The 26,247-nt window shown below is 47.8% G+C and overlaps 6 pseudogenes; all 6 read left to right on the forward strand.

Moving 5' to 3' along the window:
• The first annotated feature begins 10,901 nt into the window (after window positions 1-10,901).
• LOC143928977 (5S ribosomal RNA) lies at window positions 10,902-11,020 on the forward strand (annotated as a pseudogene).
• A 5,918-nt stretch (window positions 11,021-16,938) lies between these two features.
• LOC143928495 (5S ribosomal RNA) lies at window positions 16,939-17,057 on the forward strand (annotated as a pseudogene).
• Window positions 17,058-17,970: 913 nt separating this feature from the next.
• On the forward strand, window positions 17,971-18,089 carry LOC143928788 (5S ribosomal RNA; annotated as a pseudogene).
• A 363-nt stretch (window positions 18,090-18,452) lies between these two features.
• Window positions 18,453-18,571, forward strand: LOC143928748 (5S ribosomal RNA; annotated as a pseudogene).
• Window positions 18,572-19,736: 1,165 nt separating this feature from the next.
• Window positions 19,737-19,855, forward strand: LOC143929074 (5S ribosomal RNA; annotated as a pseudogene).
• A 160-nt stretch (window positions 19,856-20,015) lies between these two features.
• LOC143928416 (5S ribosomal RNA) lies at window positions 20,016-20,134 on the forward strand (annotated as a pseudogene).
• The last annotated feature ends 6,113 nt before the right edge of the window (window positions 20,135-26,247 follow it).

Raw genomic sequence — 26,247 nt, forward strand, 5'->3', positions numbered from 1 at the left:
ACGAAAGTTTCTGGCAGAGTCTATTACAAGGTCCAGGTAGGAGGTTCTTCTGAGAAGGAACCCCAATAAAAACCTGAAGGTTGGCACAATTCTGCCCGCCGTGATGGGTGAAGGCTGGAATCTGTCTGTTTTCAGCAATTCCTGCGGCGAGGACAGGTAAGGGAAGTTAATCCTGTATAAATTATATTATGGATTTCTTCATTGAGTAGTTGTATGTCTTACCTGGTTTCCACCACTAGAGGGAGTAAGAGCAGCCTGATGCATACTTACATGCCTTTCAGATACACACGCTCAGTGAAGCCTGGTTCTCCCAGATGACTCACGTCTCCACTGCAATCTCTGCCACAATGAAGGTAATATAGGGGTCCCACGTAGTCTGGGGGTCCCAGGCAGCTCCGATGGCAATTCCCTTCCCCCCTGGATACCGGCGGTCCTCGTGCACACGTGCACACGCGTGCATGCGCGCCAAGCTCGCTCCCATGCTAATGGAGGAGGGGGGAGTGTGTTTGCGAGCCGTGTCGTTCGGCCTCCCTGTTGTTTAGACAATGTCAGCTGTGACCACTTAAGTCTGGGATTTTTGTGGGCCCAGTTAAATTGAGTGAGCAGGGATTGAGCTTGCTTAAAAAACGGGACTGGAATCTGGATCGGGAGAGCTTGGAAAAGATAGGTAAATTTAGGGAGTATGTTCATTTTAGCATCTTTAGCATTTTTGCATCTCCTGAACCAGGAATGGAGGCCAGAATGCCACCCGTGAAGCAAACTGCAGATCTTAGTGACAAGGGGTGGGGGGAAGTTCAACATAAACGTACGCGCGTTGTCCGGTGGAATGTAAGTACCTAAGTACTTAAGGGCTGTATGGGTCCATTTAAATCGAAAATTGGACTGCAAGTCTAGTAACGTTTGCAGGGGGACTTCGACCCCCATGGCCTCTGATTTCAAGAAGTATCCCGTATATCTGGAATTCCCGAAGGAGATTTGGCAAGGAAACTCTGGGATTCGTCAACAAGAACAGCATGTCATCCACGTAGGCAGATATCTTGCAGTCAATAGTACCCATTTGGAGTCCCGTTATGTCTGAGTTTTGTTGAATTGTGGAGAGAAAGGGTTCCAATGACAGTGCGAATAATAGGGGCGACAGGGGGCAACCCTGTCTGGTCCCATTCCCAATGTCAAGGAGAGATGAGAGCACCCCATTCGCTTTGAGTTGAGCTGAAGGGCGTGAGTATATCTTACTTATCCATGCCAGCATCCGTTCACTCAGACCTATATGGCGAAGGACCGAGAACATGAATGTCCATTTGACCCGATCAAAAGCCTTCTCGGCATCAGTACTCACGAAAAGACAAGGGGTCCCAGATGACTTTGCTTTATGGACTAGGGTAAGCACCTTAATGGTGTTGTCCCTATCTTCCCTGGTGGGAATAAAACCTAACTGGTCAATATGTATAAGGGACTGCAAGTGCTGTGCCAATCACGTGGCAAGGATTTTAGAGAATCGTTTTAGGACCGAATTTAGGAGGGAAATGGGTCTGTAGCTCCCACATAGGCCCGGGTCTTTGCCCTCCTTAGGTATCAACGAGATGTGGGCTCTAAGGGTATCCTCAGGAAAATCCCCATTCGAGCTCAGAGTATTCAATAAATTCACCAAGCGCGGGCCGAGAATAGGGAGGAAGGTCTTATAGTATTGTGCGGTATATCCGTCAGGGCCCAGAGCCTTACCCACCTTCGGAGGTCCCACGGCCATCTGGACTTCTTCCAGTGTGATCGGGTTCTCCAAGTACTCCCGTGATTCCGATGAGAGGGTTGGTAGACCAGAACCGGTTACATATCTGTCTATATTGTCCTGTCCGGACCCTGAATCGGGCAGGTTGTAGAGATCAGAGTAGCATTTTTCAAAGACTTTGGCTATTTGGGTTGGGGTAGAGGCCCTCTGGCCATTCTCATCTATCAACTGTTGTATGTAAGAGGCAGATTTCAACTCCTTTACCGACCTGGCAAAGATTTTTCCGCATTTGTCCCCGGACTCCTACGTCAGTTTATGACAAAACTGGAGTGCCGCTTTCGCTTTATAATGGAGTAGGTCAGTAATCTGGGTACGGAGTGTCCCCAATTCAATCTCTAAGGTCCGTTAGGGGGCATGTTTATGTTTCGCTTCCACAGAGGCAAGTTCACAAAACAGATTAGCAATTTGTTCCTTCCGTGTTCGTTTGATGCGTGCCCCGTGCCTGATAAGTACCCTGCGGAATACTGACTTGTGAGCCTCCCAAATTATCCCCGGGTCGCAGTCCTGCATTTAGTTTTCTTGGAAATAAAGGTCCAATTCCCTGGTCACATCTGCTAAAACTTCCGGTATCTGGAGGAGGCTCTCATTAAGGTGACAGAATAGAGACCTAGGTGAGGGGTTCCTAGAGAGGGTGTAGGTAAGGGCTACAGCTGCGTGGTCGGACCAAGTAATATCGCCGATGGAGGAAGAGCTCACCAAGTGCAGTTGGTCATGTGGAATTAAGAAGAAGTCTATCCTCAAGTATGATTTGTGAGGGGAAGAGCAAAAAGAGTAGTCCCTTTCCCCGGAGTGTTGCAGACACCAGACATCAACTAATTGGTCATTCAGTAAACACTTAGTAATCCGCTTTCTAGAGGAAATGAGGAGCGAGGAGCAAGAGGCAGAAGTGTCAACCGATGGCGAAAGGGGACATTAAAGTCCCCACCTAATATCAACTGGCCCTCCCGAAAGTCACATAATCTGTGCAGGGTAGTTCTGAGGAATGTGTCTTGGTGATCATTGGGAGCGTACACAGTGGCAAATGTAAAAAGGAGCTCTCCAATGTGGCCCCTAAGAAAAAGATATCGGCCCCCAGGGTCCACCAGAGAATCCTGGAGAACCGAGGGGAGCCTGCTAGAGATCAGAATGGAGATTCCCTTGGTCTTAGAGGAGGGGTTAGTAGAGTGGTAGACCTTAGGGAAGGATCTTGACCGTAGAAAGGGGAGGCTAGTATTTTTTTTTTTTTTTGTAAATTTATTTTTATTAACAGTTTTCCAACACAAACAACACATACAAACATATGACCCAAACCCCCCCCCCCCCCTCCCACCCATACCCCTGTGCAGCCCCCCAGTCAATTACAAATCACAGAACATATTCATCAGCCGTATCCCACAGAGAAAAACTGGCTCCCCAAAAAGTAACGATGCACCCTGACTCTGAATGCATAACAGAAAGACCCATAGAGCTCATAGCATCAATCTGCCCCGTGCACCCATTGGCTATCCAGGAGTCCACTCCCCACTCAGCAAACTAATTCAAAGTATCTTTGGCGTCTAGCCAGCCCTGCCAAACTTTCTCCAATTTTTTGGAGCATCCCCTATTAAGGTACGTGGCCTTGTAAAGCGGAAGTGCTTTGTTAATCAGGCTTTTCCAATAGGACACAGTAGGTGGTTCAGGCCTTTTCCAGTATAGCAGGATGGCTTTACGCGCATAGAACAAAGACAGAGATATCATAGTTCTTTGTGCCCTTCTAGGAGCCAACTCCTCCACCAGCCCCAGCAAACAAACCGTGACCGTAAGAGGAATCCTCACCAAGAGGACTGTTTGTATGGTGTCCGTCACTCCCCTCCAAAAGTCCCTAATCTGTGGGCACTGCCAAAATATATGGTCAAAGCCAGCTCGGTCCTCCGTACACCTCCAGCACCCCGCCGCACCCGTACCATACATTCCAGCTAGCCTTGCAGGTGTGTAGTGTACCCTGCATAGAATTTTATATTGAATAAGTCTATCTCTGGCCGACACCAGAGTCTGGAAAGGATAGGCCCACATGTCGTCCCAGTCCTCCCCCCCAAAGTCTGTCACCAAAGCGCTCCATGTATCCCTACATTTTTGTACCACACTGGGTCTATCAACGAACAGCTCTTTGTAGACCACGGACAAGGGCTTCAAAAGGTCCCCCGTCCGCAGCACCCTCTCCAGGGGAGACACACCCAGCTCCAAAGCAGCAGAACCGAACTGGGTGAGGAAGGCGTGTCTCAACTGGAGGTAGCGAAAAAAATACCAGTTCGGTAGATTGTATTTCGTTTTCAGTTGATCAAAAGTGTATAGCCTAGTCCCCCCCACTATGTGCGTAAGTTGTTTGATGCCAACCCTGGCCCATATCACCGGGTCAGGAATCGCACCAAAATGCGGCAGCCTGGGATTAAACCAGAGAGGGGCATCCGGCGACCAGCACCCCCCTCTGTTCTTCATCAAGACTTGCGCCCTGTCCCAAGCTTGCACCGTTACTCGCATGGAGACTGTCAGGGAAGGAGAGGCCCCTGGACCCCTATACACCAAGTAGGATAAACTCTCATACGAGCCCATAAGGGCTGCCTCTAGTACCGTGGCGGAGTCCCCATCATCCCTTGTTAGCCATCTCCTGGCGACCACCATCTGTCCAGCTATGAAATACTTAAAAAGATCCGGTAAGGCCAAGCCACCTTGACCCCAGGGCTCCTGTAAAACACGGAGACTTATCCTGGGATGTGCAGCGGCCCACAAAAACGAACTGAACAGACTGTTCACCCTTCTGAAAAAGGAGCAGGGGATCCAAACTGGCGTGTTTCGCAAAAAGTATAAAAACACTGGTAAAACTTTCATTTTCAGTAGGTTAACCCTACCAATCAGGGACAGCGGCAAATGTTTCCATGCATCCAGTTGTACCTTCACCCTGGCCAGCAATGGAAGAAGATTGAGAGACATATAGTCACCTACTCTTGGGGACACCCTCACACCCAAATACCTGAACTCCTGCACCCATGCAATGGGGACCTTAGTGGTCGCCAAAGCACGAGCCCCCCCGTCAATAGCCATAACGTTTGACTTCTCCCAATTAACCCGAAGCCCGGAGTATGTGGCAAAGGTGTCAAGCACCCTAAACACAGCCTCCAAGGAAGGCCCTGCGTCCCGCAGAAACAGAGGCATGTCATCCGCATACAACGCTAAGCATTCCTTGATACCCCCCACCTCCAAAGCTCCAACCTCAGGGGACCTCCGCAAAGCTATAGCCAAGGGCTCTATCGCCAACGCAAATAAGGATGGAGACAGCGGGCACCCTTGACGTGTGCCCCTGCCCACTCTAAACTGAGAGGAGATCAAGGCACTAGTGTCTCAGAGTAGTGGGCATAGAAATCCAGGGGAATACCATCCAGTCCAGGGGCCTTAGCCTTAGCCTTAGCCCTAGCCTAATCTCATCTGCCGATATCGGGGCCTCAAGAGACTCAACCTGAGCCTCAGACAGGTAGGGAAGAGAGATATCTCGGAGGTACGCCCCCGTCTCAGTTCTCGGCCTATGCACCTGCGACTCATAAAGGGCAGCATAGTAAGCACGAAACATGGTGGCCACTGTTGGCGGATCAGTCACCTCCTCACCCCCATTGTCAGTCAACGAAACCACCACCGGGGGCTTGGAGTCCCGATGCGCCAAGTAGGCCAGCAACTTTCCCGCCCTCTCTCCTTGTTCAAACACCCGTTGCTTAACAAAAAACAACTTTTGCTTAGCCTGTTCAATGTTGAGGTGATCTACTAGCCTTGTGTGGTGACGTAATACCTGGGCCTTAGCAAGTGTGGGGTCAGTAGTGAAGTCAGTGGTCACCGAGTCCAGCTCCCGTAGGGCATTAGATAGCAAAGTCTTGGAGGTACGCTTCAACCGGTTAATCCGGTGTGTTAAAGTGGAGCGTACGTGCAGTTTAAAAGCCTCCCAGGTACAGTCAAAAGGAGCCGTCCCCTGATTAGTAGTAAAGAAAAACCCCCATTTTGTCCCCTAAGTCTTCGCTGTCACTCAAGGCGGTTAACCAGAAGGGGTGAAGCCGCAATGGTTTCGGTCCAGTAGGTCGGGTCAAGGAAAAAGTTGCCCAGCAAGGAGCGTGGTCTGACAATGATCTAGCATAATAGCCCGTGTCTACTAGCCTGGGTAACAACTGGGCGGACACAGCAATATAATCTATACGTGACATGGTGGAGTGAGTTGCAGAGAAACAGGAGTAAACACGTTTAGCCTGATATTTAAATCGCCACAGATCTGTAAGAGAGAATTCCTGAAACGTGCGACCTAGGCCAGTATCTCCCGGTAAATGATCCCCTCGGGTAGAGCTCATTCTATCCACCCCCGGATTCAAAACCATATTAAAATCACCCAGCCAAATTGCTGGGACATTAGGGTGTTGAGTCATAAAAGATAATCCCTCTGTAATTAGTCTATGATCGTAAGGCGGGGGTACATAATAGGCGAGCATAATGTACTGTTCGCCGTGCAATAAGCAGTGTATAAATATATATCTACCCTGCGGGTCTGTCTGCAAAGAAACCAAGGAAAACTGTGCCGTTTTAGATATCAATACAGACACCCCGCGAGAATAGGACGTATGGGTGGCGTGGTAGGCCCATCCAATCCACGGGCGACGCAAAGCTATTTGCAATCTCCCAGTTACATGCGTCTCCACCAGAACTGTGATATCCGCTCTATAAGTTTTGAGACACCCAAACACTGCCGCCCGCTTAATTTTATCCCGAATTCCCCTGACTTTCCACGTCAGCAACTTCAGGGTACCCATTGGGTGGTCTCAGCCAATATCACAAGGAGAAAAATAGTATCCAAACCACCCGTCAAAACAGTATCCATTCCCATATTCATCAGAGCATACATTAAAAACAGGCATTTGTCTGTTCCATAACCAAATAAAGCTTGTGCCATAAACTAAGCATATAACAAAACATACTATAACATAATAACTACAGCCCATCCCCACCCTCCCTGCTCTCAGCCACCCCAACTTGGCTGGAGCTCCCTTCCCAAAACAAACCATAGAACACTAGGCAATGTCAATAACAATAAGCCACGGGGGTGGACTTTGCCAGATATGGACTCAGTGACAAGACCAAGTCTTCTCCCGTTATAACCCGGCTTGTAGGCCGGAGCCGGACCATGCGTCCATTTCCCACCCCACTCCCATTGGTGCGGTGCCCAGTTCAGCAGCGGGACATAACAGTCCAAGAAAGGGCATGTATCAGGAGAAAGTCAAAGTTCTGCAGTCCCATGCAACAAGTCCAGATGACCCGCATCCCCCCCACCCCCCCAGGGAAAGGGCCCAATAGAGCCCGCCAAGCGGGTCCCCCAAACTCAAAGGAAGAGGGAAGGGGTATTGTGTAACGAACTAGGGGGATGCCCGCAGAGCATGGCCATAGGCAGCAGTATAGGTTCAGTCAACAAGAGCATCGGCCATCCATGTTAGAGAGGGGGAACAGAAGCAACAATTCAGGGACTGAGGATAGTGAACCACGCACAGGCAGTCCAACAGCGATCTGCTTGCACATGGGCAAATAGAGAGGGGGGAGCAGATAGAGTACTCACAAATCTTCCATCGATTTTAGTCACGAGGTGGCCGATTTCGAGCCGCGTCTCTTTGGTCCAACCAGGAAACCGCCATCTCAGGATCCTCAAAAAAGTAGGCCCTATCTTCCCCCACCACGCGAAGTCTGGCCGGGTACAACATGGCGTACTTGAGGTGATGTGCCCTAAGGCGCCTCTTCACTTCCACGAATCGGGAACAACGTTTTTGAACTTCTGCGGAGAAGTCAGTAAACACTGAGATATGTCCGTTCTGAAACGGGATGTTGCCTTTTTCACGAGTAAGGCGAAGGATGGCATCCCTATCCCGGTAATTTAACAGCTTAGCAATGCACGTGCGAGGAGGTGCCCCCTCCGGTGGCGGGCGGGCAGGCATTCTGTGGGCCCTTTCAATAATAAATGAGGTAGAGAACGCTTCCCTACCGTAGGCCTTTATCAGGAGAGATTCCAAAAATGTCGCCGGGTCAGCCCCCTCGGAGCCCTCCGGCAGGCCGATAAAGCGGAGTTTAGATCTGCGGGCCCTATTCTCAAGGTCGTCCTGTTTCTGGGCCAGCTGCTGGAGCTGCCTTTGCACATCCTCTTGGGCATGCTGCAGAGGGAACAGGACATCTTCGGCCTGACTGATCCGGGTTTCAGTTTCCTTCACTCTGTCATGCAGTTTAGCCATGTCCTGTCGGATAAGTGAGACATCCACCTTAACCTCCTCAAGTTTAGTTGTCAGTGTGGTCTGGCAGGTAGAAATCGCCTCAAGCACCTTCGCCGTGTCTGAGGTAGCAGGTTCTGCAGCCGGAGTGGACTGTCCGCCATGTTGGCCCTCATGGTCCCGCCGGAACTCTTCAAGAGATGCCGCCGCTGCAGACTGCTTCTTCGTCGGAGACATCGTCCCAATGTATACTCAAGAAGGTAGCGGGTATTACACCGGTAAAATCGTAGGTAAAACAGTTAGTGGGCACCCAGGATCACTACAGGAGATCGCGGTAGGAGCGGAGCTCAGGTCACAAGCGTCCTACTCCATTGCTGTCCAGGCCACGCCCCCCTCATACTAGCCTCTCATAAACTAGCCTCCCTGTGTACCCCAGCCTCACTGTTTACTCTAGCATCTCTGTATACTCAAGCCTATCTGCATGCACAAGTCTGTATTCTGTATTCACTAGCGTTTCTTCTGTATGCTGTAGTCTTCTTTATATACCAGCTTCTCTGTACACCCTTGCATCTCTGTAAACACTGTGTAAACTAGCCAGTCTTATTTATACACTCGCCGACTGTATACACTAGACTCTCTGAATACCTAGCCTATGTTCTGAATACACTAGCCCGTCTTCTGTCTTCTGTATGCCCTCTCTGTATAAACTAGCATCTCTCTATACCCCAAACTGTCCTCTGTAAACACTTGTCTCTCTTTATAGCCTGTCTAGCCTTTCTTCTGTACACACTAGCTTCTCTGTATACACTAACCAGGCTTCTATATAAAATAGCTTCACTGTATGCACTAGCCTCTCTGTATAATTTAGCCTCTCTTTATACCCTAGATAGTGTTCTGCATACACTAGCCTCACCGTAGAAGCCAGCCTTTATTCTGTATTCACTTGCCTTTCTTCTGTATGCTGTAGTCTTCTATATATACTAGCTTCTCTGTACACCCTTGTATCTCTATACACCAGACTCTCTGAATACACTAAACCCTGTGTATACCACAGCCTGTCTTCTGTATACACTAGACTGTAAAAACTAGCTAGAATACACCAGCCTGTCTTCTGTACCCACTAGATTCTCTGTATACACTACCCAGTCTTCTGTATACACTGTCAGCTTGGATGTATACCCAAGCCTGTCTTCTGTATACACTAGTCTCTCTATATGCACTGTCCTATCTGTATACACTCGACTCTCTCTATACACTAACATCTTTATATATACTAGCCTCTCTTTAAACTAGCCTCTCTGTGTACCCCAGCCTCACTGTTTACTCTAGCATCTCTGTATACTCAAGCCTATCTGCATACACAAATCTGTATTCTGTATACACTAGCCTCTCTTTAAACTAGCCTCTCTGTATACCCCAGAATAACTGTATACTCTAGCCTCTCTGTATACACTAGCATTTCTGTATACATCACCCTATCTGTATTCACTAGCCTCTCTGTATACCCCAGCCTGCCTCTCTATATACACTAGCTTTTCTTCTGAATATAATAGTCTCAGTCTCTCTCTATAACCAAGCCTGTTTTCTGTATACATTAGCATGTGTCCTGTATACACTAGCCTGTCTTCTTTATTCTCTAGCCTACCTTCTGTATACCTTAGCCTCTCCGTATAAACTAGCCTTCCTTCTATATACACTGCCATTTATGAGGTAAACAAAGAGTCTGGTGTACATAAACGACAGGCTAGAGTATAAAGAGAGGATAGGGTATACAGAAGAAAGCCTTAGCCTCTTAGCCTTAGCCCCTTCTGTATACCTTAGCCTCTCTGTATAAACTAGCCTTCCTTCTATATACACTGCCATTTATGAGGTAAACAAAGAGTCTAGTGTACATAAACGACAGGCTAGAGTATAAAGAGAGGATAGGGTATACAGAAGAAAGCCTAGTGTATACAGAACACAGGCTAGTACCCTGAGCCTGGGTGAGAGAGGATGAGGAGCATTAGGAGGGCTTGGTCTTTCACATCCGACCAAGTGTTCGGCATGATGTGGCTCAACACGTCCAGCTGCCGAAAATAAGGACAAGCGTGGGAGGCACACAACACCCACTGTAACAGTGCTAGGTTCCTGCATTACAGAAACAGAACACCAGCAATAAGGGGTATCTTCAGGTGTATACTGTGTAGGAGGCACACAACACCCACTCTAACTTCTGCACTGCATATGCCTGTATTGCAAAAATTGAACACCAGTAATAAAGGGTAGCTTCAGGTGTGTACTGTGCAGGAGGCACATAACACCCACTGTAACAGTGCTAGGTTCCCAAGCAGTAAAGACACTGTTCCTGCCTATCGTCCTCTTTCCCTGACCGCAGCAACACACTATACAAGGCCGCCGCGCTGGCGGCCTTATATAGTGTGGGGTGTGTACTAAACCCCCTTGAGCTATAATAGGCCACAGGAATACTGCCTGTGGTCAATTGTGGCTCTCCTCTCAGAGGATGTCACATCTGTTCTTATTATATAGAACTTATTATGCTCCTCGTAAACTTTTTCAATTTGAACATGGGGGGAGACATGATGCACATGTTTTGGAGATGCCCGAAGTTGATCTGCTACTGGACGGAGGTGACAGGAACCATTGATCGGGTGTTTGGAACCTCCACCAGGATGGAGGCGAAGTATTGTCTCCTGGGATTAGTTGAAGGAGTTGGAAACCCGGGAAGCAGCCAGATGGCAGTTCTGAGATGCCTATTTCAGGCAAGAAAACTGATTGCCCAACCCTGCTTAGTCTCCAATGTTGGCAATGACTTGGTGTTTTTCGCTTGTTTCCCAAGATGACCATGTTGGCGTTTGTCAAGATGGTTGAGAGTGCCCAAAGAGATCGCCTATGGCCCCATCACCTTGAAAGTGCCCGATCTTGTCTGATCTCGGAGGCTAAGCATTGTCGGGCCTGATTAGTAACTGGATGGAAGACCGACTGGGAATACCAGGTGCCGTATGCTTATTTCTTGATCATACATCACGGGACACAGGATCATTACATAGTGGGTTATATAGGCACCTCTGGTGATTGGACACTGGTTAACCACTAATTAAGGAGAATTCCTTCCCTATATAACCCCTCCCATATGGGAGGCACCTCATTTTTTCCTTCGCCAGTGGTGGTTGGTCACGTAAAACATGTGCTATGAAGAAAGTTCTGTGCAGGTCCCTGCGGGGGCCTAAGGGCTACAACAAACCGGATCCATATCTCGGGCCGATATTTTGACTCCCAAGATGATATGGTACCCGGGCCTCGTCATCTGAAGAAACGAGGTTTTGCCTGTAAGTCCTCTCCTATTGGAAGACTGGGCTCTGGGAAAACCAGACTTACTGTACTATTTACATAGTGGCACGAAAGTTTCTGGCAGAGTCTTTTACAAGGTCCAGGTAGGAGGTTCTTCTGAGAAGGAACCCCAAAAAAAACCTGAAGGTTGGCACAACTCTGCCCGCCGTGATGGGTGAAGGCTGGAATCTGTCTGTTTTCAGCAATTCCTGCGGCGAGGACAGGTAAGGGAAGTTAATCCTGTATAAATTATATTATGGATTTCTTCATTGAGTAGTTGTATGTCTTACCTGGTTTCCACCACTAGGGGGAGTAAGAGCAGCCTGACGCATACTTACATGCCTTTCAGATACACACGCTCAGTGAAGCCTGGTTCTCTCAGATGACTCATGTCTCCACTGCAATCTCTGCCACAATGAAGGTAATACAGGGGTCCCACGTAGTCTGGGGGTCCCAGACAGCTCAGATGGAAATTCCCTTACCCCCTGGATACCGGCAGTCCTCGTGCATGCGCACCAAGCACGCTCCCGTGCTGATGGAGGAGGCGGGAGTGTGTTTGCGAGCCGCGTCGTTCGGTGTGCACGGCGCTGTACTGCGCAGGCGCCAGGCGGCAGTTTTACAGCCCAGAGCGTCAGGGGGCTGTAAGTGGAGACACAGGAGCTATGGGCAGTAAGCATCCCAAGGGATTGGATCCAGGCAAACCTAAGACACCTACTCAGCATCAGGTTGTGCAGTTTAAGCATATAAATTTATTGTGAGACTTTAAGCACAACAGTGATTGCACTTTGTACTAGTACCTCTGCTTTGTAGCTTAGGACTATGTCTCCTCGTAAGAGGGTCTCAGGGGGAGATAACAAGGACAATGGTAAGTCACCGCCTAGGTCTAGGGGTTCTAAAAATGCCTGTAGGTTACCATCCCCCCCCCTGCAAGACTGGAGTCAGCCTCACAGGATAAGTCAGTGCCCCTGTCAGGATTTGCAGCCTCTCCTAATATTTCAGCCCCGGTATACATCACTGAGGACTCCCTTAGGGCTACATTGGAGGGTTTTGAAGGGAGAATCATGAATTTTATTTCAGCTTCCCTGAAAGATAGCAGGAAAAGGGGTAGATCCCCTCCCTCTGCTGAGATTCCTCTTTCAGATGACACTTCTGACAATGAGGAGAGATCCCTATCTTGGGACAGGGATCTTGAGCAGTCGGATGAATCAGAGGAAGAGGAGAGAGTCCCCTCCTCCCAGGCGCTCAGAAAACAGGTGCAGTATTATACTGAATTGGTGCGTACCACATTCAGAATGCCTGCTGCTGAGATCGCCACGTCCTCTGTTTCTTCCCTGGGAGTCAGGAAAATCCCACAACCTGCCTTTTCCTTTCCAATTAATCCCTTAATGGATAAATTGTTGTATGAGGATTGGGGACATCCCGATACACTGTTTGCTCCTCCTAAAAGGTTTTCTATGCTTTATCCTCTGGAGGAAAGTTTCACCAAGAAATGGGGGGTCCCATCTGTCGATGCGGCTGTTTCTTGCGTGAATAGAAACCTGACCTGTCCTTTGGATAATGCTCAGGTATTTAAAGATCCAACTGATAAGAAGCTGGAAACATTATTAAAAGCCTCCTTTTCCATGACTGGCACTGTAGTGCAACCTACAGTCGCAGCTGTGGGGTTGTGTCAGTTCCTCAAGGAACAGGTTAAGCAGATGCTTGGCCTCCTTCCCAGTGAGGAAGTGGAGAATTATGCAGAAATACCTCAAATTCTGTGTTTCATGATTGATGCGATTTTGGATTCTGTCCAACAAGCATCTCGTTTGTCTCTCCTGTTGGTACACATGCGAAGGGCCCTATGGCTAAAGAATTGGGCAGCTGAGCTATCATGCAAGAAGCATTTGATTGGGTTCCCGTTTAAAGGGGAACGTTCGTTTGGAGAAGAATTAGACAAATTCGTCCAAAAAATTTCAGGGGGTAAATCTACTCTCCTTCCAGTCAAAAGGAGCAAACGTCCATCATTTAGGCGTTCTCTCTCTCCCGGAGCATCAAGCTCTAAGCAGTGGCGACAGCCTTCTCAACCCCCCTCTACAGGAAAGGCTCAAGGCCGGGCCCAGGGGCAGAAGAAATCCTGGGGGCGAAAGCCTACCAAGCAGAGCCCGCAAGCTTCCTTGTGAAGGGGCGCCCCCGCTCGGCCAAGTGGGGGGAAGGCTCTTGCAGTTTGAAGAAGCCTGGCGGGAAGAGATCCGGGATGAGTGGGTGGTCTCTTTGGTAACTCTGGGCTACTAGCTGGAGTTTCAGGAGATTCCACCTTCTCGCTTTCTAAGGTCAAGGATCCCCAGGGACCCAGTAAAGCAAAGACTGCTATTTCTGGCCTTAGATCACTTACTATCCCAGGGGGTGATAGTAGAAGTGGACCCAAAAGAACAGGGTTCAGGGTTTTACTCGAATCTCTTCACCGTTCCAAAGCCAAATGGAAGTGTCAGACCTATCCTGGATCTGAAGCATCTGAACCGCTTTTTACGCATCCGGTCCTTCTGAATACAGTCAATTCGCACTGTGGTCTCCTCCCTGCAAGGGGGAGAGTTTATGGCATCAATAGACATCAAGGATGCATATCTCCATGTGCCAATTTTTCCCGCACACCAAAAGTATCTAAGGTTTGCAGTAGAGCGGCGCCATTTTCAATTTGTGGCCTTGCCGTTCGGGCTAGCTACGGCCCCTCAAGTCTTCATAAAGATTCTGGACCCTCTCTTGGCAAACCTAAGAGCTCAGGGTATAGCCGTGTTGGCTTATCTAGACGATTTGCTTCTCATAGAGAAAACAGTAGCGCTCCTGAACCACAGTGTTACCAGAACGCTAGAACAGCTGGAACGCCTAGGTTGGATTATAAACCTAAAAAAGTCGTCCCTACAGCCTGCTACCAGGTTGGAATACCTGGGTATGGTTATCGACACTGCTCAGGGCAAGGTGTTTCTACCAAGGCCAAAAGCCTTGGCCATTGGGGATCTGGTGCGCCTAGTTCTGGGCAGAAGATCTTCCCCCATTCGGTTGTGCATGAGACTGTTAGGGAAAATGGTCGCCTCCTTCGAGGCCGTTCCATTCGCCCAGTTCCACTCAAGGCCTCTGCAAAGATGCATCCTTGCGGCTTAGAACAGGAAGCCCCAGTCCTTGGATCTTCCTATGCGTCTATCCCCAGGGACACGCAAGAGTCTCGTCTAACGAGCCTAAGAGTCTTGTTACAAACCGAGAATTTGCTGCAAGGCAAAACTTTTCTTCCTCTTCCATGGAAGATTATTATGACAAATGGCAGCCTGACAGGCTGGGGAGCAGTGTTGGAGGAGACGTGCTCGCAGTGGAAATGGTCTGCGATCGAGAAGCTATTGCCCATAAATGTCTTGGAGATCCGGGCAGTTTATATGGCTCTCATAAACTGGTCTTTCAGACTACGGTGTCTCCCTGTTCGGGTTCAGTCCGACAATGCCACAGCAGTGGCCTATATCAATCACCAGGGCGGTACCAGGAGTCTGGTTGCACAAAAAGAGGTGAATCGCATACTTGTCTGGGCAGAAAGGCATGTTCTATACCTTTCTGCGGTCTTCATTCCAGGAGTGGAAAATTGGCAGGCAGATTTTCTGCGCCGCCAGCAGTATTGCCTAGGAGAATGGGCTCTGCACCCCGACGTGTTTTGGAACATATGTCGCAGGTGGGGTACTCCAGACGTAGATCTGTTTGCGTCCAGGTTCAACAGAAAACTGGACAAATTCGTGTCAAGGACAAGAGATACACGCGCTCAGGGGTCGGATGCTTTGACAGTTCCCTGGGATCAGGAGAATTTGATTTATGCCTTCCGCCCGTGCCCGCTTCTGTCGAGGTTCTTGGGAAGAGTCTAGAGGGAAACAAAGTCGCTTCTTTTGGTAGCCCCGGCTTGGCCCAGGCAAACGTGGTACGCAGAGATCATGAAGTTGGCAGTAGGCAGGCCGTGGATTCTCTCTCTCCGGCCAGATCTGCTCTCACAGGGTCCAATTTACCATCCTGCTTTACACAGTCTGAATTTGACGGTTTGGCTGCTGAGACACACATTCTGAGAGACCGTGGGCTTTCGGGGCCAGTCCTTTCTACTCTGGTCAATGCCAGAAAGCCAGCCTCCAGGCCTATTTACTACAAAATCTGGAGGGCATATGTTTCCTGTTGTGAACTCAGGCAATGTCATCCTAGAAAGTATGTCATTAGCAGGATCTTGGCCTTCCTCCAGTCAGGCCTAGAAATGAATTTGGCCGTAAGCACTATCAAGGTGCATATTTCGGCCTTGTCAGTGTTTTTTCAGAAACCACTTGCATCACATTCCCTGGTGCGGGCTTTCATCCAGGGGGCTATGCGGATAAGGCCGCCAGTCAAACCTCCAGTATGCCCATGGGATCTGAATTTGGTTCTCTCAGCTTTGCAGGGGCAACCTTTTGAACCTTTGCATCAGGCTTCGTTAGTTCTTTTGACTAAAAAATTGGTTTTCTTGGTAGCCATATCCACAGCTAGAAGAGTGTCAGAACTAGCAGCTCTCTCCAGTAAAGAACCGTATCTAATTATTCATAAGGACCTGGTGGTAATGCGTCCCAACAGGTCCTTTCTGCCTAAGGTGGTTTCAGGATTCCATTTGAATCAAGATGTAAGCCTACCATCCTTTTTTCCGGACCCACAGTCCGCAGAAGAAGAATCTTTGTACACTTTGGATGTGGTAAGGGCAATCAGTATCTATCTTCAGGCAACTGCTCAGATAAGGAAAACTGGTTGCTTATTTATTTTGCCGGAAGGCCCTAGGAAGGGCCAGGTGGCATCAAAATCCACTCTCTCAAGGTGGATTAGACAGATTATTTCTCAGGCCTATAGTGTTAAAGGGAAGATCCCTCCTTTTCAAGTGAGAGCGCACTCAACTAGGGCTGTAAGTGCTTCTTGGGCAGTGCATCACCAGTCCTCCATGGCTCAGATCTGTAAGGCTGCAACTTGGTCATCAGTCCACACATTCACCAGATTCTATCAGGTGGATGTCAGAGGGCAAGAGGATATCGCCTTTGGGCGCAGTGTACTGCAGGCTGCAGTTTAGGTCCTCTGGTCCTTGGCGGTCTATATATTATGATCTGTGTCTCCCTGCCCTCAATCTGAGCATTGCTTTGGGTCATCCCACTATGTAATGAAGCTCCTGTGTCCCGTGATGTATGATCAAGAAAATAGGATTTTTATATACAGCTTACCTGTAAAATCCTTTTCTTGAGAGTACATCACGGGACACAGGGCTCCCACCCCTCTTAGGTTTTACGTGGTTTCCTATTGCTTTGCTACAAAACTGAGGTGCCCCCCATATGGGAGGGGTTATATAGGGGAGGAATTCTCCTTAATTGGGGGTTAACCAGTGTCCAATCACCAGAGGTGCCTATATAACCCACTAAGTAATGAAGCTCCTGTGTCCCGTGATGTACTCTCAAGAAAAGGATTTTACAGGTAAGCTGTATATAAAAATCCTATTTTTTATGTTGTTGGCGTTGATCTGTTTTTTTTCACTTGTTTCCCAAGATGACCATCTTGGCGTTTGTCAAGAGGGTGAAAGTGCCCAAAGAAAGTGCCTACGGCCAAATCACCCTGAAAGTGCCCGATCTTGTCTGATCTCGGAGGCTAAGCATTGTCGGGCCTGATTAGTAACTGGATGGGAGACCGACTGGGAATACCAGGTGCCGTAGGCTTCTTTTTATGTTGTTGGCGTTGACATGTTTTTTTTTCCACTTGTTTCCCAAGGTGACCATCTTGGCATTTGTCAAGAGGGCTGAGAGAGCCCAAAGAAATCTCCTACGGCCACATCACCCTGAAAACGCCCGATCTTATCTGATCTCAGAGGCTAAGCAGGGTCCGTCCTGGATAGTACCTAATTACAGGTGCCGTAGGAATCTTTTTATATTGTTGGCTTTGACCTGTTTTTTTTTGCTTGTTTCCCAAGGTGAGCATTTTAGCATCTGTCAAGAGTTTTGAGTATGTCCCGAAGCGTTCGCCTAAGGCCCCATCACCCTGAAAGCGCCCGATCTCAGAGGCTAAGCAGGGTCAGGGTCAGATGGGAGACCGCCAGGGTCTATGTTGTTGGCGTTGACCTGTTTTTTTTCACTTGTTTCCCAAGATGACCATCTTGGCATTTGTTAAGAGGGCTGAGAGTGTCTGAATAGAACACCTATGGCCACATCACTCTGAAAGCGCACAATCTCATCTGATCTCAGAGGCCTAGCAGTGTACGGCCTGATTAATACCTGTATGGGAGACCATCTGTGAATACCAGATGCCGTAGGCTTCTTTTTATGTTGTTGTTGTTGACCTGTTTATTTTCGCTTGTTTCCTAAGATGACCATCTTGGCGTTTAACAAGAGGGTCGAGAGTGCCCAAAAAGATCACCTACGGCCCCATCACCATGAAAGCACCCAATCTTGTCTGATCTCGGAGGCTAAGCAGTGTCAGGCCTGGTTAATACCAGGATGGGAGAACGTCTGGGAATAACAGGTGCCGTAGGTTTCTTTTTATGTTATTGGCCTTGACCTGTTTTTTTTTTTCACTTGTTTGCCAAGGTGACCATCTTGGCATTTGTCAAGAGGGTTGAGAGTGCCCAAAAAGATCACCTACGGCCCCATCACCATGAAAGCACCCAATCTTGTCTGATCTCGGAGGCTAAACAGTGTCGGGCCTGGTTAGTACCTGGATGGGAGACCGCCTGGGAATACCAGGTGCCATAGGCTTCTTTTTATGTTGTTGGCTTTGACCTGTTTTTTTCACTTGTTTCTCAAGGCGACCATCTTGGCGTTTGTCAAGAGGGTTGGGCGTGTCTTGAAGAGAACGTTTACGGCCACATCACCCTGAAAGCACCCAGAGGCTAAGCAGTGTCAGGCCTGGTTAGTACCTGGATGGGAGACTGCCTGGAAAGACCAGGTGCCATAGAAGGATCTGGCCTGGTTAGTGTCTTGATTGGGAGATCGCCTGGGAATACCGGATGCTGTAGGCTTCTCTTTATGTTGTTGGCTTTGACCTGTTTTTTTTTAGCTTGTTTCCCAAGGTGAGCATCTTGGCCTTTGTCAAGAGGCTTCAGACTGCCCAAAGAGAGTGCCTACGGCCAAATCACCCTGAGAGAGCCCAATCTCATCTGATCTCGGGGGCTAAGCAGTGATGGGCCTGGTTAGTACCTGGATGGGAGACAGCCTGGGAATACCAGGTGCTGTAGGCTTCTCATTATGTTGTCGGTGTTGACCTATTTTTTTTCCCTTTTTTCCCAAGGTGACCATCTTGCCATTTGTCAAGAGGGTTGAGAGTGCACAAAGAAATTGCCTACGGGCACAACACCCTGAAAGCGCCCAATCTCGTCTGGTCTCAGAGGCTAAGCAGGGTTGGGCCTGGTTTGTACCTGGATGGGAGACCACCTGGGTTTTTCAGATGCCGCAGGCTTCTTTTTATGTTGTTGGTGTTGACCTGTTTTTTTTTGCTTGTTTCCCAAAGTGATCACCTCGGCATTTGTCAAGAGGGTTGAGAGTGCCTAAAGAGATCGCTTACAGCAGCATCACCCTGAAAGCACCCTATCTCTTCTGATCTCGGAGGCTAAGAAGGGTTGGGCCTAGATAGTACTTGAATGGGAGACGGCCTTGGAATACCAGGTGCCGTATTCTTCTTTTTCGCTTGTTTCCCAGGGTGACTATCTTGGCATTTTTCAAGAGGGATGAGAGTGCCCAAAGAGATTGCCTATGGGCACATCACCCTGAAAGCACCCAATCTCCTCTGATCTCAGAGGCTAGAAAGGGTCGCGCTTGGTAATACCTGGATGGGAGACCGCCTGGGAATACTAGGTGCTGTAGGCTTCTTTTTATGTTGTTGGCGTTGACTTGATTTTTTGTTTGCTTCCCAAGGTGACCATCTTGGCGTTTGTCAAGAGGGTTGAGCGTGCCTGAAAAAATCTACTATGGCCGCATCACCCTGAAAGAGCCCAATCTCATTTGATCTCAGAGGCTAAGCAGGGTTGGGACCTGGTTAGTACCTGGATGGGAGACCGCCTGGGATTTCTCAATGCCATAGGCTTTTTTTTTAAGTTGTTGGCATTGACTTCGTTTTTTTTTTTGCTTGTTTCCCAAGGTGACCATCTTGGCGTTTGTCAAGAGGGTTGAAAGTGCCTGAAGGGATTGCCTACGGGCACATCACCCTGAAAGCACCTGATCTCGTTTGATGTTGGAGGCTAAGAAGAGTCTGGCCTTGTTAGTACGTGGATGGGAGACCGCCTGGGAATACCAGGTGTCGTAGGCTTCTTTTTATGTTGTTGGCGTTGACCTGTTTTTTTTTAAGCTTGTTTCCCAAGGTCACCATCTTGGTGTTTGTCAAGAGGGTTGAGAGTGCCTGAAGAGATTGCCTATGGCCACATCACTCTGAAAGCACCCAATCTTGTCTGATCTTGGAGGCTAAGAAGAGTCAGGCCTGGTTAGTACCTGGATGGTAGACCACCTGGGAATACCAGTTATTGTAAGCAGGGTTGGGACCAGTTTAATCCCTGGATGGGAGACCGCCTGGGATTTCCAGATGCCATAGGCTTCTTGTTATGTTGTTGCCGTTGACCTATTTTTTTCCGCTTGTTCCCAAGGTGACCATCTTGGCATTTGTCAAGAGAGTTGAGAGTGCCTGAAGATATTGGCTACGGCCACATCACCCTGAATCTGTTCCATCTCATCTGATCTTGGAGGCTAAGCAGGGTCGGGCCTGGTTAATGCCTGGATGGGAGACCGCCTGGGAATACCAGGTGTCATAGGCTTCTTTTTTTTTTTCTCCAAACAGGGGAAGACAGTCCCCCGAGTACATAATGCAACAGAGAAATACAGAGCAAAAAGCAGCTGAACAATACTTGATACAGGTATATTCGCAAATGTGAGTCTGCCTTCCATCAATCATAATGATTCAAGGCATGGATAAAGTACTGTACCAAGATCCAGGGTCACACAAACCCCAGGTCCCTCTGGCATAATCCATCCAGAGGGGGGTGTGGGGCCGTCATTCCCAATTTTCCAATTTTTCCAAAAGAGAGAGTGGGTGGAGGGGGTGAGAGATAGGGGAGGAAGGCAGAAAAGAGAAGGGGTGAAAGATCAGGAAAGGAGAAGAGGGGACGAGACACGATGGCAGCCACTGTCCAAGGGGCCAGTCAAGGAAAGCTGAGAGCACTAAGGCGATAGCAGGTGACATCCTTCCAACGACAATATAAAGGTATTCCAGATGTCCCAGGTTTGTTTAAAAAATTCTTGTTTACCTTGTGATGTGAGGATCAAGTCCTCCATTTTTTTTAATGTCCTCTATTTTCCTAAGCCAGTGAGTAATGAAAGGGGGAGAACATATTTTCCAATAGAGAGGGATGCAGGATTTTGCCGCATTTATCACATGTCGTAAAATAGATTTTTTGTACTTCTTAATGGGAATCTGTGAATGGTGCAAGAGAAAGAATGCAGCCTCTTCCGGGATGGAGAAGTCTGTGCATTTTTGTGTTATGCATTGGATCTCTGTCCAGAAGTCCACCAAGCTGGGGCAGGACCAAAAAATGTGGAGCAATGTGCCCTCTTCTTCTCCACACCTCCAGCATATGTTCGAGGAAGAGGGGAATTATTTATGCAGCTTTGATGGTGTCAAATACCACCTGGTGAGAAGTTTAAAATTTGTCGCCTGTATCTTCGTGCACAGTGAGGTTTTGAGAGCCAAAGTGATAATGCGTTGTCTCTGTGCTGGGGAAAACTAGCAATTAAGGTCCTTTTCCCAGTTGGACATACAGGTTAAGTGTGGGTGATCTGTTTGAGAGAGAATGTGGACCAAAGGGCCTTCGCTCCTGCATAGAGTCTCAAACTCCGTCTGAGGGCGGGCGAAAGTTTGAGTATTGGGGATGGAATGGAGAAAATGATGTTGTTGCGCCGCTCTCCAAAAAGGCAGTTGGAAAAGCCCTGTCGGATCTGTTAGGGTTGAGAAAGAAGGCCATTTTCCATCAATGACGATTTTAGATGCATGGTCTAGGTTGGAATTTCTAAGTGGGTCCCCGGTTCAAAGTTCGGATGGTCACGTATAGGGAATAGGGGGGAAGTCAAAGACGTGAGTGTGTTTTGGGTAGCGATCAGGTGACTGACTTTCAATGAAGCCCCTATAGTGGGATGTGACGTCAATTCTGTGGGTAAATCCTTATAGCACCACATGGCTCTTCTTAGCGTAATTCGGGAGTGAGATTGTCCTAGTTGCACCCAGAGCTTAAAAAGTTTGTTTCCATTCCAGTCCAATACACACCCCAGATGGGAGGCCAGGTAGTAGCATCGCAAGTCAGGGAGAACCAACCCTCCCTGTTGTTTAGACAATCTCAGCTGTGACCACTTAAGTCTGGGATTTTTGTGGGCCCAGTTAAATTGAGTGAGCAGGGATTGAGCTTGCTTAAAAAACGGGACTGGACTCTGGATCAGGAGAGCTTGGAAAAGATAGGTACATTTAGGGAGTATGTTCATTTTAATGAGATTGCATCTCCTGAACCAGGAATGGAGGCCAGAATGCCACCCGTGAAGCAAACTGCAGATCTTAGTGACAAGGGGTGGGGGGAAGTTCAACATAAACGTACGCGCGATGTCCGGTGGAATGTAAGTACCTAAGTACTTAAAGCGGAGGTCCACCCTAAAGTGGACCTCCGCTCATCGGAACCCTCCCCCCCTCTGGCGCCACAATTGGCACCTTTCAGGGGGGAGGGGGGTGCAGATACCTGTACAGTACAGGTATTCTGCACCCACTTCCGGGATAGCTCTTTGCGGAAAGGGGTGTAGATTACGCCCCTTTCCGCAACTGCCCACCCCTTTCCGCAAGTGCCCCGCTGCCTGCTGGGAAACACACAGATCCCAGAGGCAGCGGGGACCAGCCTTATTGCGCAGCGCGATTCGCGCATGCGCAGTAGGGAACCGGGAAATGAAGCCGAAAGGCTCCATTTCCTGATTCCCATACCCAAGATGGCGGCGGCAGCACCCGACAAGACGATCTAGAGATCGGCTTCGGGTGCCGACATCGCGGGCGCGCTGGACAGGTAAGTGTCACTATTTTAAAAGTAAGCAGCTGCAGTATTTGTAGTTGCTGGCTTTTAAAAAAAATAAAAATGCGGAGTCCCGGCGGACTCCCGCTTTAAGGGCTGTATGGGTCCATTTAAATCGAAAATTGGACTGCAAGTCTAGTAACGTTTGCGGGGGGACTGCGACCCCCATGGCCTCTGATTTCAAGAAGTATCCCGTATATCTGGAATTCCCGAAGGAGATTTGGCAAGGAAACTCTGGGATTCTTCAACGAGAACAGCATGTCATCCACGTAGGCAGATATCTTGCACTCAATAATACCCATTTGGAGTCCCGTTATGTCTGAGTTTTGTCGAATTGTGGAGAGAAAGGGTTCCAATGACAGTGCGAATAATAGGGGCGACAGGGGGCAACCCTGTCTGGTCCCATTCCTGATGTCAAGGGGAGATGAGAGCACCCCATTCGCTTTGAGTTGAGCTGAAGGGCGTGAGTATATCTTACTTATCCATGCCAGCATCCGTTCACTCAGACCTATATGGCGAAGGACCGAGAACATGAATGTCCATTTGACCCGATCAAAAGCCTTCTGGGCATCAGTACTCACGAAAAGACAAGGGGTCCCAGATGACTTTGCTTTATGGACCTGGGTAAGCACCTTAATGGTGTTGTCCCTATCTTCCCTGGTGGGAATAAAACCTAACTGGTCAATATGTATAAGAGACTGCAAGTGCTGTGCCAATCACGTGGAGAGGATTTTAGAGAATAGTTTTAGGACCGAATTTAGGAGGGAAATGGGTCTGTAGCTCCCACATAGGCCCGGGTCTTTGCCCTCCTTAGGTATCAACGAGATGTGGGCTCTAAGGGTATCCTCAGGAAAATCCCCATTCGAGCTCAGAGTATTAAATAAATTCACCAAGCGCGGGCCGAGAATAGGGAGCAAGGTCTTATAGTATTGTGCGGTATATCCGTCAGGGCCCGGAGCCTTACCCACCTTCGGAGGTCCCTGGACTTCTTCCAGTGTGATCGGGTCCTCCAAGTACTCCTGTGATTCCGATGAGAGGGTTGGTAGACCAGAACCGGGTACATATCTGTCTATATTGTCCTGTCCGGACCCTGAATCGGGCAGGTTGTAGAGATCAGAGTAACATTTTTCAAAGACTTTGGCTATTTGGGTTGGGGTAGAGGCCCTCTGGCCATTCTCATCTATCAATTGTGGTATGTAAGAGGCAGATTTCAACTCCTTTACCGACCTGGCTAAGATTTTTCCGCATTTGTCCCCTGACTCCTACGTCAGTTTACGACAAAACTGGAGTGCCGCTTTCGCTTTATAATGGAGTAGGTCAGTAATCTGGGTACGGAGTGTCCCCAATTCAATCTCTAAGGGCCGTGAGGGGGCATGTCTATGTTTTGCTTCCACAGAGGCAAGTTCACAAAACAGATTAGTGTATACAGAAGACAGGCTTGGGTATACATCCAAGCTGACAGTGTATACAGAAGACTGGGTAGTGTATACAGAGAATCTAGTGGGTACAGAAGACAGGCTGGTGTATTCTAGCTAGTTTTTACAGTCTAGTGTATACAGAAGACAGGCTGTGGTATACAGAGGGTTTAGTGTATTCAGAGAGTCTGGTGTATAGAGATGCAAGGGTGTACAGAGAAGCTAGTATATATAGAAGACTACAGCATACAGAAGAAAGGCTAGTGAATACAGAATAAAGGCTGGCTTCTACAGAAAGGCTAGTGTATGCAGAACACTATCTAGTGTATAAAGAGAGGCTAGATTATACAGAGAGGCTAGTGCATACAGTGAAGCTATTTTATATAGAAGCCTGGTTAGTGTATACAGAGAAGCTAGTGTGTACAGAAGAAAGGCTAGACAGACTATAAAGAGAGACAAGTGTTTACAGAGGACAGTTTGGGGTATAGAGAGATGCTAGTTTATACAGAGAGGGCATACAGAAGACAGAAGACGGGCTAGTGTATTCAGAACATAGGCTAGGTATTCAGAGAGTCTAGTGTATACAGTCGGCGAGTGTATAAATAAGACTGGCTAGTTTACAGAGATGCAAGGGTGTACAGAGAAGCTGGCATATAAAGAAGACTACAGCATACAAAAGAAAGGCTAGTGAATACAGAATACAGACTCGTGCATGCAGATAGGCTTGAGTATACAGAGATGCTAGAGTAAACAGTGAGGCTGGGGTACACAGAGAGGCTAGTTTAAAGAGAGGCTAGTATATACAAAGATGTTAGTGTATATAGAGAGGTTAGTGTATACAGAGGGTCGAGTGTATACAGAAAGGACAGTGCATATAGAGAAACTAGTGTATACAGAAGACAGGCTTGGGTATACATCAAAGCTGACAGTGTATACAGAAGACTGGGTAGTGTATACAGAGTGTCTAGTTGGTACAGAAGACAGGCTGGTGTATTCTAGCTAATTTTTACAGTCTAGTGTATACAGAAGACAGGATGTGGTATACAGAGGGTTTAGTGTATTCAGAGAGTCTGGTGTATACAGTCGGCGAGTGTATACATAAGACTGGCTAGTTTACACAGTGTTTACAGAGATGCAAGGGTGTACAGAGAAGCTAGTATATATAGAAGACTACAGCATACAGAAGAAAGGCTAGTGAATACAGAATAAAGGCTGGCTTCTACAGAGAGGCTAGTGCATACAGTGAAGCTATTTTATATAGAAGCCTGGTTAGTGTATACAGAGAAGCTAGTGTGTAAAGAAGAAAGGCTAGACAGGCTATAAAGAGAGACAAGTGTTTACAGAGGACAGTTTGGGGTATAGAGAGATGCTAGTTTATACAGAGAGACTAATGTATACAGAAGACAGGCTAGGGCATACAGAAGACGGGCTAGTGTATTCAGAAAATAGGCTAGTGTATACCGAAGACAGGCTATTGTATGCAGAAGACCGGCTAGTGTATACAGAGAAACTAGTGTATAACAGAGTGTATATAGAAGACAGGCCAGGGTGTAAAGAAGACAGAGTAATGTATACAGAAACAGAAAACATGCTCGTGTATATAGAGAGGCTTGTGAATTTAGGGGGTAGGCTAAGTGATAACAGAAGACAATCTTGGATATACAGACACATTTCATCATTTCATCTAGTTCGCATCTCTAATGGAGTTTGTCTCATTGCCATGTTATGCCTTTTCATTCTTAAGCTAAATATAGATTATACTCACTACACGATTTTAATCACCCACATCAAGCATGCAATAAAACTATCATACATCAAAATAAACCATGTACTGCCAAAACAATAACGGCCAATAACTTAAAAAATGACTTATCAGTCAATGACTTAACAAAATAAACTTTGCACTCTTTTGCTCTATTTTGCATATTTGTAATTCTCCACATCAACTGTCACTTTGATATCACCACTGACGACACACCATCCTGACTTATTTTGCTTTATTTATTATTAGTACTATCTCAAAAGCAGTTAAATCTATTCACTTCGATGAGGTCTACCGCTAATTGTACGGTAATGCAAAATGTTCACAAAACCATCCATTTGCTACCAGACATGCTGCACATATTATGAGTAATGTAACTATCGCTCGCTAACAATGTAAACAGTTTTATTGTTTTTCTGACATTAACCGAGTATCTCTGACATTAACTGAGTAACTCTCTGCACTAGGATTTGCACAGTTAAAACACAGTGACAAAACATTTCTTTTTACCGCAGCAAAATGTGAGAAAAGCAGTTTAAGCCGTCTTTCTGCCATATGCTTCAGAAAATTAATGTACCGCTTTTAAATCCATATCAATTCCACATCCTAATGTAAACCGTCTAAAATTTTAACATTTACTGATAGCAATTACT

The sequence above is a fragment of the Lithobates pipiens genome, unplaced genomic scaffold (genome assembly GCF_037356315.1).
Source record: "Lithobates pipiens isolate NorthernLeopardFrog02 unplaced genomic scaffold, aLitPip1_a1.2 Scaffold_23, whole genome shotgun sequence".
NCBI classification, from domain to species: Eukaryota; Metazoa; Chordata; class Amphibia; order Anura; family Ranidae; genus Lithobates; species Lithobates pipiens.